Here is a 19105-nt window from a genome sequence, read left to right as displayed (position 1 = left end):
TGTCAACCTCTAGATCCCTTACATGCCTGCACTTTTCGGCTTGCTGCTGCTGCAATCCACGCGTTTTAGATCTGCATAACTCCACCTCTTTAAACACAGCACCTTCACCCCCTGCTGTTCCCACCCGCCTCAACACCGTTGGAAGGGAGGAGAACCAATTAAGGCGGGGGGTGGGGTGGAACGAGCAGCTGTCTACCCTTAGCAGGAGGGCTGCTGATTACATACCTCTCCTGCTGCTGCTGCTGCTGCTGGCTGTCCAGCAGCAGACTGAAGGTGGCTGCTGCTGTGCACAGGTATATAAAGGCTCAGAGCCTATTATGACACGCGCAGCCAGCGTTCCATTGCCACATTCCATCTACTGCAGGCAGGATACCTGGCTGGCTGAATGTCGCTGAGAAGCTCACAGAGACCGCCATAAGCAACAGTTTAACAGAATGCCACAGACTAATCAACCAAACTTTTTGGGTTGGGTTCTCTTTTATAGTCTGCAGGCATTAAATGAAAGAAGTCAGTGTTCCAGCAGAGGGAGACAACGTTTCAGAAAAGGCATTGTAGCAAACCAAAAAAGAAATTTTAAGCGCAGCAGAGTAACCAGCGCACATACCTGTTAGCTCAGGCGAGTTTAAAAGGCTGCTGTTGATAACAAGGGCATTTGCTAAATAGATGGTGTGTGTGCAACAATATACTGAAAGGTCAATTATATTGTGCAGCTTATCTCACCACCTGTAGTTATTTAGGTGAAAGCTCCAAAATGCTTGCCTAATATGTCTGTTTATCCAAAAGGAAGTAAAAAGGGAGAGCTAGAAAGATAGCATTTCATTACATTACATGGCAATGCAATGCACAGTTGCTGAAGTTGAACCAAAATGAGCTTGTAATCTGGCTTCTGCAACTTTGAACATGAAAAATCCAATGAGGAGAAGAAAAGCAAAGCCAAAGAGTCCATCCCAAAATCCGACAAACAAGCAAAATGAACAAAAAACATTGAATTCAATTCTTTCTGATTTTAGAAACTGCATTAAAGAAGGGGTGCACCGGTCCTGGAGATACTGCAATACCAGGTCAATGCGTGGAGTGGACAGAGCAAGCTCTTTTTCCATCTCCCTGTTCTAAAAATCCATTTAATATATGGTCCCCAGATAGGGGAAGTATCAGATATTAAACTGATAAGAACAGATACTACACTTGATCTTAGCCAAAAGGCCGAGAAGCGATAACCAGAATTGGTTTCAAACTACGGAGCCACCCAAGGATCCTGAAAAGTCCATTTGTGGAGATGAGCTCCTGGACTCCCGTTAAGAAGACATGTTGTCAACCTCTAGATCCCTTACATGCCTGCACTTTTCGGCTTGCTGCTGCTGCAATCCACGCGTTTTAGATCTGCATAACTCCACCTCTTTAAACACAGCACCTTCACCCCCTGCTGTTCCCACCCGCCTCAACACCGTTGGAAGGGAGGAGAACCAATTAAGGCGGGGGGTGGGGTGGAACGAGCAGCTGTCTACCCTTAGCAGGAGGGCTGCTGATTACATACCTCTCCTGCTGCTGCTGCTGCTGCTGGCTGTCCAGCAGCAGACTGAAGGTGGCTGCTGCTGTGCACAGGTATATAAAGGCTCAGAGCCTATTATGACACGCGCAGCCAGCGTTCCATTGCCACATTCCATCTACTGCAGGCAGGATACCTGGCTGGCTGAATGTCGCTGAGAAGCTCACAGAGACCGCCATAAGCAACAGTTTAACAGAATGCCACAGACTAATCAACCAAACTTTTTGGGTTGGGTTCTCTTTTATAGTCTGCAGGCATTAAATGAAAGAAGTCAGTGTTCCAGCAGGGGGAGAAAACGTTTCAGAAAAGGCATTGTAGCAAACCAAAAAAGAAATTTTAAGCGCAGCAGAGTAACCAGCGCACATACCTGTTAGCTCAGGTGAGTTTAAAAGGCTGCTGTTGATAACAAGGGCATTTGCTAAATAGATGGTGTGTGTGCAACAATATACTGAAAGGTCAATTATATTGTGCAGCTTATCTCACCACCTGTAGTTATTTAGGTGAAAGCTCCAAAATGCTTGCCTAATATGTCTGTTTATCCAAAAGGAAGTAAAAAGGGAGAGCTAGAAAGATAGCATTTCATTACATTACATGGCAATGCAATGCACAGTTGCTGAAGTTGAACCAAAATGAGCTTGTAATCTGGCTTCTGCAACTTTGAACATGAAAAATCCAATGAGGAGAAGAAAAGCAAAGCCAAAGAGTCCATCCCAAAATCCGACAAACAAGCAAAATGAACAAAAAACATTGAATTCAATTCTTTCTGATTTTAGAAACTGCATTAAAGAAGGGGTGCACCGGTCCTGGAGATACTGCAATACCAGGTCAATGCGTGGAGTGGACAGAGCAAGCTCTTTTTCCATCTCCCTGTTCTAAAAATCCATTTAATATATGGTCCCCAGATAGGGGACGTATCAGATATTAAACTGATAAGAACAGATACTACACTTGATCTTAGCCAAAAGGCCGAGAAGCGATAACCAGAATTGGTTTCAAACTACGGAGCCACCCAAGGATCCTGAAAAGTCCATTTGTGGAGATGAGCTCCTGGACTCCCGTTAAGAAGACATGTTGTCAACCTCTAGATCCCTTACATGCCTGCACTTTTCGGCTTGCTGCTGCTGCAATCCACGCGTTTTAGATCTGCATAACTCCACCTCTTTAAACACAGCACCTTCACCCCCTGCTGTTCCCACCCGCCTCAACACCGTTGGAAGGGAGGAGAACCAATTAAGGCGGGGGGTGGGGTGGAACGAGCAGCTGTCTACCCTTAGCAGGAGGGCTGCTGATTACATACCTCTCCTGCTGCTGCTGCTGCTGCTGGCTGTCCAGCAGCAGACTGAAGGTGGCTGCTGCTGTGCACAGGTATATAAAGGCTCAGAGCCTATTATGACACGCGCAGCCAGCGTTCCATTGCCACATTCCATCTACTGCAGGCAGGATACCTGGCTGGCTGAATGTCGCTGAGAAGCTCACAGAGACCGCCATAAGCAACAGTTTAACAGAATGCCACAGACTAATCAACCAAACTTTTTGGGTTGGGTTCTCTTTTATAGTCTGCAGGCATTAAATGAAAGAAGTCAGTGTTCCAGCAGAGGGAGACAACGTTTCAGAAAAGGCATTGTAGCAAACCAAAAAAGAAATTTTAAGCGCAGCAGAGTAACCAGCGCACATACCTGTTAGCTCAGGTGAGTTTAAAAGGCTGCTGTTGATAACAAGGGCATTTGCTAAATAGATGGTGTGTGTGCAACAATATACTGAAAGGTCAATTATATTGTGCAGCTTATCTCACCACCTGTAGTTATTTAGGTGAAAGCTCCAAAATGCTTGCCTAATATGTCTGTTTATCCAAAAGGAAGTAAAAAGGGAGAGCTAGAAAGATAGCATTTCATTACATTACATGGCAATGCAATGCACAGTTGCTGAAGTTGAACCAAAATGAGCTTGTAATCTGGCTTCTGCAACTTTGAACATGAAAAATCCAATGAGGAGAAGAAAAGCAAAGCCAAAGAGTCCATCCCAAAATCCGACAAACAAGCAAAATGAACAAAAAACATTGAATTCAATTCTTTCTGATTTTAGAAACTGCATTAAAGAAGGGGTGCACCGGTCCTGGAGATACTGCAATACCAGGTCAATGCGTGGAGTGGACAGAGCAAGCTCTTTTTCCATCTCCCTGTTCTAAAAATCCATTTAATATATGGTCCCCAGATAGGGGACGTATCAGATATTAAACTGATAAGAACAGATACTACACTTGATCTTAGCCAAAAGGCCGAGAAGCGATAACCAGAATTGGTTTCAAACTACGGAGCTACCCAAGGATCCTGAAAAGTCCATTTGTGGAGATGAGCTCCTGGACTCCCGTTAAGAAGACATGTTATCAACCTCTAGATCCCTTACATGCCTGCACTTTTCGGCTTGCTGCTGCTGCAATCCACGCGTTTTAGATCTGCATAACTCCACCTCTTTAAACACAGCACCTTCACCCCCTGCTGTTCCCACCCGCCTCAACACCGTTGGAAGGGAGGAGAACCAATTAAGGCAGGGGGTGGGGTGGAACGAGCAGCTGTCTACCCTTAGCAGGAGGGCTGCTGATTACATACCTCTCCTGCTGCTGCTGCTGCTGCTGGCTGTCCAGCAGCAGACTGAAGGTGGCTGCTGCTGTGCACAGGTATATAAAGGCTCAGAGCCTATTATGACACGCGCAGCCAGCGTTCCATTGCCACATTCCATCTACTGCAGGCAGGATACCTGGCTGGCTGAATGTCGCTGAGAAGCTCACAGAGACCGCCATAAGCAACAGTTTAACAGAATGCCACAGACTAATCAACCAAACTTTTTGGGTTGGGTTCTCTTTTATAGTCTGCAGGCATTAAATGAAAGAAGTCAGTGTTCCAGCAGAGGGAGACAACGTTTCAGAAAAGGCATTGTAGCAAACCAAAAAAGAAATTTTAAGCGCAGCAGAGTAACCAGCGCACATACCTGTTAGCTCAGGTGAGTTTAAAAGGCTGCTGTTGATAACAAGGGCATTTGCTAAATAGATGGTGTGTGTGCAACAATATACTGAAAGGTCAATTATATTGTGCAGCTTATCTCACCACCTGTAGTTATTTAGGTGAAAGCTCCAAAATGCTTGCCTAATATGTCTGTTTATCCAAAAGGAAGTAAAAAGGGAGAGCTAGAAAGATAGCATTTCATTACATTACATGGCAATGCAATGCACAGTTGCTGAAGTTGAACCAAAATGAGCTTGTAATCTGGCTTCTGCAACTTTGAACATGAAAAATCCAATGAGGAGAAGAAAAGCAAAGCCAAAGAGTCCATCCCAAAATCCGACAAACAAGCAAAATGAACAAAAAACATTGAATTCAATTCTTTCTGATTTTAGAAACTGCATTAAAGAAGGGGTGCACCGGTCCTGGAGATACTGCAATACCAGGTCAATGCGTGGAGTGGACAGAGCAAGCTCTTTTTCCATCTCCCTGTTCTAAAAATCCATTTAATATATGGTCCCCAGATAGGGGAAGTATCAGATATTAAACTGATAAGAACAGATACTACACTTGATCTTAGCCAAAAGGCCGAGAAGCGATAACCAGAATTAGTTTCAAACTACGGAGCCACCCAAGGATCCTGAAAAGTCCATTTGTGGAGATGAGCTCCTGGACTCCCGTTAAGAAGACATGTTGTCAACCTCTAGATCCCTTACATGCCTGCACTTTTCGGCTTGCTGCTGCTGCAATCCACGCGTTTTAGATCTGCATAACTCCACCTCTTTAAACACAGCACCTTCACCCCCTGCTGTTCCCACCCGCCTCAACACCGTTGGAAGGGAGGAGAACCAATTAAGGCGGGGGGTGGGGTGGAACGAGCAGCTGTCTACCCTTAGCAGGAGGGCTGCTGATTACATACCTCTCCTGCTGCTGCTGCTGCTGGCTGTCCAGCAGCAGACTGAAGGTGGCTGCTGCTGTGCACAGGTATATAAAGGCTCAGAGCCTATTATGACACGCGCAGCCAGCGTTCCATTGCCACATTCCATCTACTGCAGGCAGGATACCTGGCTGGCTGAATGTCGCTGAGAAGCTCACAGAGACCGCCATAAGCAACAGTTTAACAGAATGCCACAGACTAATCAACCAAACTTTTTGGGTTGGGTTCTCTTTTATAGTCTGCAGGCATTAAATGAAAGAAGTCAGTGTTCCAGCAGAGGGAGACAACGTTTCAGAAAAGGCATTGTAGCAAACCAAAAAAGAAATTTTAAGCGCAGCAGAGTAACCAGCGCACATACCTGTTAGCTCAGGTGAGTTTAAAAGGCTGCTGTTGATAACAAGGGCATTTGCTAAATAGATGGTGTGTGTGCAACAATATACTGAAAGGTCAATTATATTGTGCAGCTTATCTCACCACCTGTAGTTATTTAGGTGAAAGCTCCAAAATGCTTGCCTAATATGTCTGTTTATCCAAAAGGAAGTAAAAAGGGAGAGCTAGAAAGATAGCATTTCATTACATTACATGGCAATGCAATGCACAGTTGCTGAAGTTGAACCAAAATGAGCTTGTAATCTGGCTTCTGCAACTTTGAACATGAAAAATCCAATGAGGAGAAGAAAAGCAAAGCCAAAGAGTCCATCCCAAAATCCGACAAACAAGCAAAATGAACAAAAAACATTGAATTCAATTCTTTCTGATTTTAGAAACTGCATTAAAGAAGGGGTGCACCGGTCCTGGAGATACTGCAATACCAGGTCAATGCGTGGATTGGACAGAGCAAGCTCTTTTTCCATCTCCCTGTTCTAAAAATCCATTTAATATATGGTCCCCAGATAGGGGACGTATCAGATATTAAACTGATAAGAACAGATACTACACTTGATCTTAGCCAAAAGGCCGAGAAGCGATAACCAGAATTGGTTTCAAACTACGGAGCTACCCAAGGATCCTGAAAAGTCCATTTGTGGAGATGAGCTCCTGGACTCCCGTTAAGAAGACATGTTATCAACCTCTAGATCCCTTACATGCCTGCACTTTTCGGCTTGCTGCTGCTGCAATCCACGCGTTTTAGATCTGCATAACTCCACCTCTTTAAACACAGCACCTTCACCCCCTGCTGTTCCCACCCGCCTCAACACCGTTGGAAGGGAGGAGAACCAATTAAGGCAGGGGGTGGGGTGGAACGAGCAGCTGTCTACCCTTAGCAGGAGGGCTGCTGATTACATACCTCTCCTGCTGCTGCTGCTGCTGCTGGCTGTCCAGCAGCAGACTGAAGGTGGCTGCTGCTGTGCACAGGTATATAAAGGCTCAGAGCCTATTATGACACGCGCAGCCAGCGTTCCATTGCCACATTCCATCTACTGCAGGCAGGATACCTGGCTGGCTGAATGTCGCTGAGAAGCTCACAGAGACCGCCATAAGCAACAGTTTAACAGAATGCCACAGACTAATCAACCAAACTTTTTGGGTTGGGTTCTCTTTTATAGTCTGCAGGCATTAAATGAAAGAAGTCAGTGTTCCAGCAGAGGGAGACAACGTTTCAGAAAAGGCATTGTAGCAAACCAAAAAAGAAATTTTAAGCGCAGCAGAGTAACCAGCGCACATACCTGTTAGCTCAGGTGAGTTTAAAAGGCTGCTGTTGATAACAAGGGCATTTGCTAAATAGATGGTGTGTGTGCAACAATATACTGAAAGGTCAATTATATTGTGCAGCTTATCTCACCACCTGTAGTTATTTAGGTGAAAGCTCCAAAATGCTTGCCTAATATGTCTGTTTATCCAAAAGGAAGTAAAAAGGGAGAGCTAGAAAGATAGCATTGCATCACATTACATGGCAATGCAATGCACAGTTGCTGAAGTTGAACCAAAATGAGCTTGTAATCTGGCTTCTGCAACTTTGAACATGAAAAATCCAATGAGGAGAAGAAAAGCAAAGCCAAAGAGTCCATCCCAAAATCCGACAAACAAGCAAAATGAACAAAAAACATTGAATTCAATTCTTTCTGATTTTAGAAACTGCATTAAAGAAGGGGTGCACCGGTCCTGGAGATACTGCAATACCAGGTCAATGCGTGGAGTGGACAGAGCAAGCTCTTTTTCCATCTCCCTGTTCTAAAAATCCATTTAATATATGGTCCCCAGATAGGGGAAGTATCAGATATTAAACTGATAAGAACAGATACTACACTTGATCTTAGCCAAAAGGCCGAGAAGCGATAACCAGAATTAGTTTCAAACTACGGAGCCACCCAAGGATCCTGAAAAGTCCATTTGTGGAGATGAGCTCCTGGACTCCCGTTAAGAAGACATGTTGTCAACCTCTAGATCCCTTACATGCCTGCACTTTTCGGCTTGCTGCTGCTGCAATCCACGCGTTTTAGATCTGCATAACTCCACCTCTTTAAACACAGCACCTTCACCCCCTGCTGTTCCCACCCGCCTCAACACCGTTGGAAGGGAGGAGAACCAATTAAGGCGGGGGGTGGGGTGGAACGAGCAGCTGTCTACCCTTAGCAGGAGGGCTGCTGATTACATACCTCTCCTGCTGCTGCTGCTGCTGGCTGTCCAGCAGCAGACTGAAGGTGGCTGCTGCTGTGCACAGGTATATAAAGGCTCAGAGCCTATTATGACACGCGCAGCCAGCGTTCCATTGCCACATTCCATCTACTGCAGGCAGGATACCTGGCTGGCTGAATGTCGCTGAGAAGCTCACAGAGACCGCCATAAGCAACAGTTTAACAGAATGCCACAGACTAATCAACCAAACTTTTTGGGTTGGGTTCTCTTTTATAGTCTGCAGGCATTAAATGAAAGAAGTCAGTGTTCCAGCAGAGGGAGACAACGTTTCAGAAAAGGCATTGTAGCAAACCAAAAAAGAAATTTTAAGCGCAGCAGAGTAACCAGCGCACATACCTGTTAGCTCAGGTGAGTTTAAAAGGCTGCTGTTGATAACAAGGGCATTTGCTAAATAGATGGTGTGTGTGCAACAATATACTGAAAGGTCAATTATATTGTGCAGCTTATCTCACCACCTGTAGTTATTTAGGTGAAAGCTCCAAAATGCTTGCCTAATATGTCTGTTTATCCAAAAGGAAGTAAAAAGGGAGAGCTAGAAAGATAGCATTTCATTACATTACATGGCAATGCAATGCACAGTTGCTGAAGTTGAACCAAAATGAGCTTGTAATCTGGCTTCTGCAACTTTGAACATGAAAAATCCAATGAGGAGAAGAAAAGCAAAGCCAAAGAGTCCATCCCAAAATCCGACAAACAAGCAAAATGAACAAAAAACATTGAATTCAATTCTTTCTGATTTTAGAAACTGCATTAAAGAAGGGGTGCACCGGTCCTGGAGATACTGCAATACCAGGTCAATGCGTGGAGTGGACAGAGCAAGCTCTTTTTCCATCTCCCTGTTCTAAAAATCCATTTAATATATGGTCCCCAGATAGGGGACGTATCAGATATTAAACTGATAAGAACAGATACTACACTTGATCTTAGCCAAAAGGCCGAGAAGCGATAACCAGAATTGGTTTCAAACTACGGAGCTACCCAAGGATCCTGAAAAGTCCATTTGTGGAGATGAGCTCCTGGACTCCCGTTAAGAAGACATGTTATCAACCTCTAGATCCCTTACATGCCTGCACTTTTCGGCTTGCTGCTGCTGCAATCCACGCGTTTTAGATCTGCATAACTCCACCTCTTTAAACACAGCACCTTCACCCCCTGCTGTTCCCACCCGCCTCAACACCGTTGGAAGGGAGGAGAACCAATTAAGGCAGGGGGTGGGGTGGAACGAGCAGCTGTCTACCCTTAGCAGGAGGGCTGCTGATTACATACCTCTCCTGCTGCTGCTGCTGCTGGCTGTCCAGCAGCAGACTGAAGGTGGCTGCTGCTGTGCACAGGTATATAAAGGCTCAGAGCCTATTATGACACGCGCAGCCAGCGTTCCATTGCCACATTCCATCTACTGCAGGCAGGATACCTGGCTGGCTGAATGTCGCTGAGAAGCTCACAGAGACCGCCATAAGCAACAGTTTAACAGAATGCCACAGACTAATCAACCAAACTTTTTGGGTTGGGTTCTCTTTTATAGTCTGCAGGCATTAAATGAAAGAAGTCAGTGTTCCAGCAGAGGGAGACAACGTTTCAGAAAAGGCATTGTAGCAAACCAAAAAAGAAATTTTAAGCGCAGCAGAGTAACCAGCGCACATACCTGTTAGCTCAGGTGAGTTTAAAAGGCTGCTGTTGATAACAAGGGCATTTGCTAAATAGATGGTGTGTGTGCAACAATATACTGAAAGGTCAATTATATTGTGCAGCTTATCTCACCACCTGTAGTTATTTAGGTGAAAGCTCCAAAATGCTTGCCTAATATGTCTGTTTATCCAAAAGGAAGTAAAAAGGGAGAGCTAGAAAGATAGCATTGCATCACATTACATGGCAATGCAATGCACAGTTGCTGAAGTTGAACCAAAATGAGCTTGTAATCTGGCTTCTGCAACTTTGAACATGAAAAATCCAATGAGGAGAAGAAAAGCAAAGCCAAAGAGTCCATCCCAAAATCCGACAAACAAGCAAAATGAACAAAAAACATTGAATTCAATTCTTTCTGATTTTAGAAACTGCATTAAAGAAGGGGTGCACCGGTCCTGGAGATACTGCAATACCAGGTCAATGCGTGGAGTGGACAGAGCAAGCTCTTTTTCCATCTCCCTGTTCTAAAAATCCATTTAATATATGGTCCCCAGATAGGGGACGTATCAGATATTAAACTGATAAGAACAGATTTTTTTTTTTTTTTTTTCTCCTCAGACGAGGAAATTCCACAGTCTATGAAAACCAGACAAAGGAAAATTCCATCAAAACAGCTGCGTCAAATCCAATACGCAATTTGCTGTCCCCATCATCATCGGAAATATTTATTTCATATTTCAAAACAACAATAACAAAAATCAAGAGGTACTAACAATATATCTCCACTTTTTAACTTTCCATATTCCCTCTGCATCCACTTCCCCTCTCCTCTTTTTGTCCCATAGGAAACACACATACATCTTCCCCAAAATCACCTTCACACTATCCTTTACAGCAATTTCCTTCCTTTTAAACACATACACATTCCTCACATCCCATAACACTTCCTTTATACATGCAAGCATCAACCACAAGACTCTTTCCTTCGTCCCATCACATATTCCCAAACCAAACATAAACAACTCAAAAGACAACAAATTCACACCACACAATTCTTTACACAAAGGCCCCATTCTCCCAATCACATCTCTAGCATACTGGCAATTCCAAAAAACATGCAACACACTTTCCCTTCCACCACAGCCATTTCTTGGACACATTTCACTCCTCACCAAACCTCTATTCCTCTGAAACTCTCTCACAGGTAATACTCCATGTAAAGACTGCCACACAACTTCACTCTGTTTGTTGGTCATACCACTCATCCGCACTTTCTTCCAAACCTTCTGCACATCACCACACCTAACCATATTTATTCCACATTCTACCTCTCTACATTCAATCATCCTATACACAGCCTTCTTATTCTCCAGCAATCTCACATCTGCATCACACAGTTCATACCTCACCAAAAACTTATAAACCCACACATACCATACAGGCACCTCAAAAGCAATCGGACATCGCAAATCCCTTTCTTGCCACTTTAAACGAAACAAATACGCTCCAAATAAATACCTACACATAGATGAAAACTTTCCATCCGCCCTAATCACTTTCAAAACAAACACAACGATATTCACACCAAAAAACACGTCCAAATTCGGAAAACCCAAACCACCTTTTTCCACTCTTTTAACCAAAATTTCTCTCCTAGCTCTCTCCATTTTCGAGTTCCACAAAAAAACAAATAAAATTCTATTCAAGCTTCTCATACACATATATCCTGGTGGAAATACTACCGCAATATATAAAAATATTGGCAACACCACACTCTTAACAATTAAAATCTTCCCAAAAAAGGATAAACTCCTCAATTTCCAAAAATTCAACTTCTGCTCAAGTTTTCCTTTCGCATCATCCCAACTTTCTTTCCCATCCAAACTCTCTGAAAACTTCACACCCAAAACTTTAATAGGTCCATTCACTACATTCACACCTACATCCCTACTTAAACTTCCGCCTCCAAAACCCTTACACTCACTCTTTTCCCAATTCACTTTAAACGCAGATGCACCACAAAAAATAGACACTAACAACTTCACCCACCTCACCGAACATTCAGAATCACATAATACACACACGTCATCCATATAACCACTCACCTTCCATTCTTTTCCTCCACCTCCCGGCACTTGCACACCACGAATTACCTTATCTTTCCTCAGCATACACAACAATGGCTCAATTGCACAAATAAATGCTACAGGGGACAAAGGACACCCCTGTCGCACACCCGAAAACACATTCACTTTCCTACCCACATACCCATTCATTAAAACACAGCTATAAACACCCGCATACAAACTTCTCACTCGCCCAACAAAATCAGCCGGAAAACCCATTTTTAACAACACTCTGAACAAAAAACCATGCGACAACCTATCATAAGCCTTTTCAAAATCCAAACTTAACAAAAATACACTCTTCTTACGACCCATGCAATCCCATAGACAATCTCTTAACATACACACACACTCATGAATCCGCCTCCCAGGTACCGCACAACACTGCTCATCCCCAATCACACTCTCTATCACATCACGCATCCTATTAGCCATAAGTTTTGCATAGATTTTATAATCACAATTAAGTAACGTTATTGGCCTCCAATTCCTCAGACTTTTCAAATCCCCTTTCTTAGGAATTAACACAACCATACCTGCACGCATACTCTCAGCCACCTCCATGTTTCCCCACATATACTTACATACATCCACAAAGTCCTTACCAATCACACCCCACATCACACGATAAAATTCTACTGGGAGGCCATCCTCCCCCGGCGTCTTATTCAAAGCCATACTACACATAACCTTCCATACCTCATCACCAGTCACCTCACCCATCACTCTCTCTCTTTCTGCTTCACTCAACTTACTCTCTAACACACTCAAAACATCATTCTCCAAACATTCATCCCTCTGTTTCACTGCATACAGATCCTCATAAAACTTAGCCACCTCTTCACACATATCCTCTCCACTCACCTCACTTCCATCTGCTCCATACACCACGCTCATACTCTGTTTCTTTCCAAAAACTTTTTTAAAGAAAAACCGAGAACATTTCTCATCCTGCTCCATCTTATCAATCTTTGCCCTAAACACTATGCTTCTCCCTCTCTCCAACAAAAACTCACTAATCTCCTTTTTTACCTCTAAAATATCCTCCTCCACCTCAACTCCTCCTTCCCTTAACTTATACAAAACGCTCAACCGCGCGTTCAGTTTAACAAAACTCTCTCTTTTAATTGCTGCATACTTGTATCCTAAATTTTTAAAGAACATTTTTGTTTGTTTCTTCACCCAGTCCCACCACTCACAAACATTCCCAAACTCATTTTTATGCTTACACCATTCTTCATACCGCCTTTCATACTCCTTTCTCACATCTTCATTCTCTAACAGTTTAACATTTAACTTCCACAATCCTCTCCCAAACACTCCATCAACTTTTATATCCAACTCACACAACATACACACATGATCTGAAAAAAGAACGTTTTCCTGCCTATAATTAACAGAAACCATATTTTTAGAAATAAAACAATAATCCAATCTGGATTGTACCCTACCACTCTCAGAAAAGAAAGTGTTCAACAAAGGATTCATGTTACACACGCGCTGCATATCACACAACCCAAAATCATTCACTAACTCCAATAATGCTTTCCCAGACACATCCACATTCACTCTCCCCACATCACAGTTCATATCACCCACAATTACCACAGGTATTCTTCCTGGAACAAAAAGCTTAATTTTTTCAAATAAATTTTTGCGCTCATTTTTTTCAACTGGCGCATAAACATTAATAGCACAAAACTTTACATTCTTGTATACAAAATTAGCAAGGATACATCTCCCCACCTCAATAACCAAATAATCACTCAAAACAACCTCCCTTCCTTTAACCAAAATACCCACACCATCATTCTTATTACATGCACTCCCCGACCACACAGACGCTCCATAAGACCATTCATCCCCTTTCACACCATCCACTACCCCACATTCTTGTAAACAAAAAATAGATGCATTTTGCATAGCTAAAAACTCAAAAATAGCAGCTCTTCTTACTTTACTTTTAAACACTCTTACGTTTTGGGACACTATGGTAAATCCCATAATACTTCTACTCCTTCACCAATTACACAAAGAAATAGCCTTTGGCCTAAACCAAAGCTCACAAGAGGACAAAAAGAAAAAACATTTACAATATTATATGGTGACACTATCCAGCACCACCACTATCCTCCTCCGCCATCAGAACAGAACAGCTGGTTTCCGACCCGCTGGCTTCACCAGCCACACTCCTCATTCTGGCAGTTCTGATCTTCCTCTGAGGCTCACTAAAATCTGCATCATCACTGCCCCCACCATCCTCCCTACGACTCTTCTTTGCACCCCTATCATCCTCCGAAGAAAAATCTTCAATGTTTTCAGGACCCGAAGGGTGTTCAGGACTGTCGGGTTCCGAGATTTGCACTTCACATCCTGTTGCGTCCATTGCCTCTCCAAAAGTCATCATCTCAGGCAGCTCTGCTTCCACCACTTTCCTAGATATTCTCGCAGACACTGCCTTTTTCTCCACCTTTGCCACTTCCCTCCAGAACTCCTTTTCTTCCCTCCGCTTCTTCCTCATTTCTTCAGCAGAAGAAGAACATGGTCTCAGGGACACCTCCTCTGGCGCCGTAGAGGGAGAGGCTCTACCAGTTTCCCGCCTCCTTCCCTCTCTCTCCTCCCTCTCCAATCTTTCCAGCACTTTCAGTGCGCTTGCCATCTGCCTCCTCTCCAGCTCTTCCTCCTTCTGTTCTTTATCAGAACGTCTAGGTGCACTCATAGGACAGTCCTTATACATGTGATCACTACTCCCACAGACATCACAGGACTTGGCCTCTGGACACTGGTTGGCCATATGCCCCTCCTTTCTGCAATTTCGGCAACACTGCCCTTTAAGGCATGTTACCATGGTATGTCCGAAAGAAAAGCATCTACGGCAAAACATGGGCTGGCCTGGGTAAAAGAGGAAACCTCTATGGCCTGCAACGGAAAAATTTGATGGAGGGTGTCTAAAGCCCCCCACACTGTCAGGATCCCTTTTCAATTTCACACGGAATTTATACTGACAGTTAAAGATTCCTAGACAATTGACTTGCTTCACTCCCTTCCGCACATATTCACAGTAGCGAGAGAGGAAGCACTCCAGCAGCTCAGGGTCTGTAAAAGGGTTATAGACAGTCACAGTCACCTCCTTTTCTTGCAGACCAAACAAAGGTTCCCATCTAACTCCTTCCAAGCAGGGGTCACTAGAGTGACCACGGAGCCATTCAAAGACATTAAGGCAAACATCCTTGTCCATAAAGGTAACGTCATAATTACCTTGACGTGAAAATTCGTTGACACTGAAGATCTCAGAACGTCTTGCTCCAGCTTTGCCTTCAACGATGTCTTGGACAATGAAAACCACGTTGTTCTTGTTCTGGTCAGATGGATCCACGGACAAACGGATGGTGTTCTTCACAAAAGACATCTTGGATTCTGTCAGTATGGAATACCACAGGAAAAAGCAGAAAATCCTCCACAAAAGGGTCCGGATTCCTCCAGGAGACTCGCACCAATCAAGGTACAGTCATACGATCGCAGCCAAAAGGCCGAGAAGCGATAACCAGAATTGGTTTCAAACTACGGAGCCACCCAAGGATCCTGAAAAGTCCATTTGTGGAGATGAGCTCCTGGACTCCCGTTAAGAAGACATGTTGTCAACCTCTAGATCCCTTACATGCCTGCACTTTTCGGCTTGCTGCTGCTGCAATCCACGCGTTTTAGATCTGCATAACTCCACCTCTTTAAACACAGCACCTTCACCCCCTGCTGTTCCCACCCGCCTCAACACCGTTGGAAGGGAGGAGAACCAATTAAGGCGGGGGGTGGGGTGGAACGAGCAGCTGTCTACCCTTAGCAGGAGGGCTGCTGATTACATACCTCTCCTGCTGCTGCTGCTGCTGCTGCTGGCTGTCCAGCAGCAGACTGAAGGTGGCTGCTGCTGTGCACAGGTATATAAAGGCTCAGAGCCTATTATGACACGCGCAGCCAGCGTTCCATTGCCACATTCCATCTACTGCAGGCAGGATACCTGGCTGGCTGAATGTCGCTGAGAAGCTCACAGAGACCGCCATAAGCAACAGTTTAACAGAATGCCACAGACTAATCAACCAAACTTTTTGGGTTGGGTTCTCTTTTATAGTCTGCAGGCATTAAATGAAAGAAGTCAGTGTTCCAGCAGAGGGAGACAACGTTTCAGAAAAGGCATTGTAGCAAACCAAAAAAGAAATTTTAAGCGCAGCAGAGTAACCAGCGCACATACCTGTTAGCTCAGGTGAGTTTAAAAGGCTGCTGTTGATAACAAGGGCATTTGCTAAATAGATGGTGTGTGTGCAACAATATACTGAAAGGTCAATTATATTGTGCAGCTTATCTCACCACCTGTAGTTATTTAGGTGAAAGCTCCAAAATGCTTGCCTAATATGTCTGTTTATCCAAAAGGAAGTAAAAAGGGAGAGCTAGAAAGATAGCATTTCATTACATTACATGGCAATGCAATGCACAGTTGCTGAAGTTGAACCAAAATGAGCTTGTAATCTGGCTTCTGCAACTTTGAACATGAAAAATCCAATGAGGAGAAGAAAAGCAAAGCCAAAGAGTCCATCCCAAAATCCGACAAACAAGCAAAATGAACAAAAAACATTGAATTCAATTCTTTCTGATTTTAGAAACTGCATTAAAGAAGGGGTGCACCGGTCCTGGAGATACTGCAATACCAGGTCAATGCGTGGAGTGGACAGAGCAAGCTCTTTTTCCATCTCCCTGTTCTAAAAATCCATTTAATATATGGTCCCCAGATAGGGGACGTATCAGATATTAAACTGATAAGAACAGATACTACACTTGATCTTAGCCAAAAGGCCGAGAAGCGATAACCAGAATTGGTTTCAAACTACGGAGCCACCCAAGGATCCTGAAAAGTCCATTTGTGGAGATGAGCTCCTGGACTCCCGTTAAGAAGACATGTTGTCAACCTCTAGATCCCTTACATGCCTGCACTTTTCGGCTTGCTGCTGCTGCAATCCACGCGTTTTAGATCTGCATAACTCCACCTCTTTAAACACAGCACCTTCACCCCCTGCTGTTCCCACCCGCCTCAACACCGTTGGAAGGGAGGAGAACCAATTAAGGCGGGGGGTGGGGTGGAACGAGCAGCTGTCTACCCTTAGCAGGAGGGCTGCTGATTACATACCTCTCCTGCTGCTGCTGCTGCTGCTGCTGGCTGTCCAGCAGCAGACTGAAGGTGGCTGCTGCTGTGCACAGGTATATAAAGGCTCAGAGCCTATTATGACACGCGCAGCCAGCGTTCCATTGCCACATTCCATCTACTGCAGGCAGGATACCTGGCTGGCTGAATGTCGCTGAGAAGCTCACAGAGACCGCCATAAGCAACAGTTTAACAGAATGCCACAGACTAATCAACCAAACTTTTTGGGTTGGGTTCTCTTTTATAGTCTGCAGGCATTAAATGAAAGAAGTCAGTGTTCCAGCAGAGGGAGACAACGTTTCAGAAAAGGCATTGTAGCAAACCAAAAAAGAAATTTTAAGCGCAGCAGAGTAACCAGCGCACATACCTGTTAGCTCAGGTGAGTTTAAAAGGCTGCTGTTGATAACAAGGGCATTTGCTAAATAGATGGTGTGTGTGCAACAATATACTGAAAGGTCAATTATATTGTGCAGCTTATCTCACCACCTGTAGTTATTTAGGTGAAAGCTCCAAAATGCTTGCCTAATATGTCTGTTTATCCAAAAGGAAGTAAAAAGGGAGAGCTAGAAAGATAGCATTTCATTACATTACATGGCAATGCAATGCACAGTTGCTGAAGTTGAACCAAAATGAGCTTGTAATCTGGCTTCTGCAACTTTGAACATGAAAAATCCAATGAGGAGAAGAAAAGCAAAGCCAAAGAGTCCATCCCAAAATCCGACAAACAAGCAAAATGAACAAAAAACATTGAATTCAATTCTTTCTGATTTTAGAAACTGCATTAAAGAAGGGGTGCACCGGTCCTGGAGATACTGCAATACCAGGTCAATGCGTTGAGTGGACAGAGCAAGCTCTTTTTCCATCTCCCTGTTCTAAAAATCCATTTAATATATGGTCCCCAGATAGGGGACGTATCAGATATTAAACTGATAAGAACAGATACTACACTTGATCTTAGCCAAAAGGCCGAGAAGCGATAACCAGAATTGGTTTCAAACTACGGAGCCACCCAAGGATCCTGAAAAGTCCATTTGTGGAGATGAGCTCCTGGACTCCCGTTAAGAAGACATGTTGCCACAGACTAATCAACCAAACTTTTTGGGTTGGGTTCTCTTTTATAGTCTGCAGGCATTAAATGAAAGAAGTCAGTGTTCCAGCAGAGGGAGACAACGTTTCAGAAAAGGCATTGTAGCAAACCAAAAAAGAAATTTTAAGCGCAGCAGAGTAACCAGCGCACATACCTGTTAGCTCAGGTGAGTTTAAAAGGCTGCTGTTGATAACAAGGGCATTTGCTAAATAGATGGTGTGTGTGCAACAATATACTGAAAGGTCAATTATATTGTGCAGCTTATCTCACCACCTGTAGTTATTTAGGTGAAAGCTCCAAAATGCTTGCCTAATATGTCTGTTTATCCAAAAGGAAGTAAAAAGGGAGAGCTAGAAAGATAGCATTTCATTACATTACATGGCAATGCAATGCACAGTTGCTGAAGTTGAACCAAAATGAGCTTGTAATCTGGCTTCTGCAACTTTGAACATGAAAAATCCAATGAGGAGAAGAAAAGCAAAGCCAAAGAGTCCATCCCAAAATCCGACAAACAAGCAAAATGAACAAAAAACTTTGAATTCAATTCTTTCTGATTTTAGAAACTGCATTAAAGAAGGGGTGCACCGGTCCTGGAGATACTGCAATACCAGGTCAATGCGTGGAGTGGACAGAGCAAGCTCTTTTTCCATCTCCCTGTTCTAAAAATCCATTTAATATATGGTCCCCAGATAGGGTACGTATCAGATATTAAACTGATAAGAACAGATACTACACTTGATCTTAGCCAAAAGGCCGAGAAGCGATAACCAGAATTGGTTTCAAACTACGGAGCCACCCAAGGATCCTGAAAAGTCCATTTGTGGAGATGAGCTCCTGGACTCCCGTTAAGAAGACATGTTGTCAACCTCTAGATCCCTTACATGCCTGCACTTTTCGGCTTGCTGCTGCTGCAATCCACGCGTTTTAGATCTGCATAACTCCACCTCTTTAAACACAGCACCTTC

The 19105-nt window shown here is 43.8% G+C and overlaps 11 non-coding genes across 11 annotated transcripts; all 11 read right to left on the bottom strand.

Moving 5' to 3' along the window:
• Positions 1-1024: 1024 nt before the first annotated feature.
• On the bottom strand, positions 1025-1215 carry LOC141198467 (U2 spliceosomal RNA). The gene has a single exon (XR_012270417.1). It is a non-coding gene; the product is annotated as a U2 spliceosomal RNA (small nuclear RNA).
• A 1118-nt stretch (positions 1216-2333) lies between these two features.
• On the bottom strand, positions 2334-2524 carry LOC141198285 (U2 spliceosomal RNA). Its single transcript, XR_012270239.1, has one exon. It is a non-coding gene; the product is annotated as a U2 spliceosomal RNA (small nuclear RNA).
• Positions 2525-3642: 1118 nt separating this feature from the next.
• Positions 3643-3833, bottom strand: LOC141198282 (U2 spliceosomal RNA). Its single transcript, XR_012270237.1, has one exon. It is a non-coding gene; the product is annotated as a U2 spliceosomal RNA (small nuclear RNA).
• Positions 3834-4951: 1118 nt separating this feature from the next.
• Positions 4952-5142, bottom strand: LOC141198465 (U2 spliceosomal RNA). Its single transcript, XR_012270415.1, has one exon. It is a non-coding gene; the product is annotated as a U2 spliceosomal RNA (small nuclear RNA).
• Positions 5143-6257: 1115 nt separating this feature from the next.
• LOC141198489 (U2 spliceosomal RNA) lies at positions 6258-6448 on the bottom strand. The gene has a single exon (XR_012270438.1). It is a non-coding gene; the product is annotated as a U2 spliceosomal RNA (small nuclear RNA).
• A 1118-nt stretch (positions 6449-7566) lies between these two features.
• On the bottom strand, positions 7567-7757 carry LOC141198464 (U2 spliceosomal RNA). The gene has a single exon (XR_012270414.1). It is a non-coding gene; the product is annotated as a U2 spliceosomal RNA (small nuclear RNA).
• Positions 7758-8872: 1115 nt separating this feature from the next.
• LOC141198281 (U2 spliceosomal RNA) lies at positions 8873-9063 on the bottom strand. Its single transcript, XR_012270236.1, has one exon. It is a non-coding gene; the product is annotated as a U2 spliceosomal RNA (small nuclear RNA).
• A 1115-nt stretch (positions 9064-10178) lies between these two features.
• On the bottom strand, positions 10179-10367 carry LOC141197940 (U2 spliceosomal RNA). Its single transcript, XR_012269948.1, has one exon. It is a non-coding gene; the product is annotated as a U2 spliceosomal RNA (small nuclear RNA).
• A 6161-nt stretch (positions 10368-16528) lies between these two features.
• Positions 16529-16719, bottom strand: LOC141198280 (U2 spliceosomal RNA). Its single transcript, XR_012270235.1, has one exon. It is a non-coding gene; the product is annotated as a U2 spliceosomal RNA (small nuclear RNA).
• A 1121-nt stretch (positions 16720-17840) lies between these two features.
• Positions 17841-18031, bottom strand: LOC141198522 (U2 spliceosomal RNA). Its single transcript, XR_012270469.1, has one exon. It is a non-coding gene; the product is annotated as a U2 spliceosomal RNA (small nuclear RNA).
• Positions 18032-18714: 683 nt separating this feature from the next.
• Positions 18715-18905, bottom strand: LOC141198511 (U2 spliceosomal RNA). The gene has a single exon (XR_012270458.1). It is a non-coding gene; the product is annotated as a U2 spliceosomal RNA (small nuclear RNA).
• Positions 18906-19105: the final 200 nt, after the last annotated feature.

Source organism: Phyllobates terribilis, unplaced genomic scaffold, assembly GCF_046119375.1.
Source record: "Phyllobates terribilis strain yellow unplaced genomic scaffold, ASM4611937v1 Scaffold_94__1_contigs__length_6153435, whole genome shotgun sequence".
Classification (NCBI taxonomy): Eukaryota; Metazoa; Chordata; class Amphibia; order Anura; family Dendrobatidae; genus Phyllobates; species Phyllobates terribilis.
This window is presented reverse-complemented; position numbering and strand designations above follow the sequence as displayed.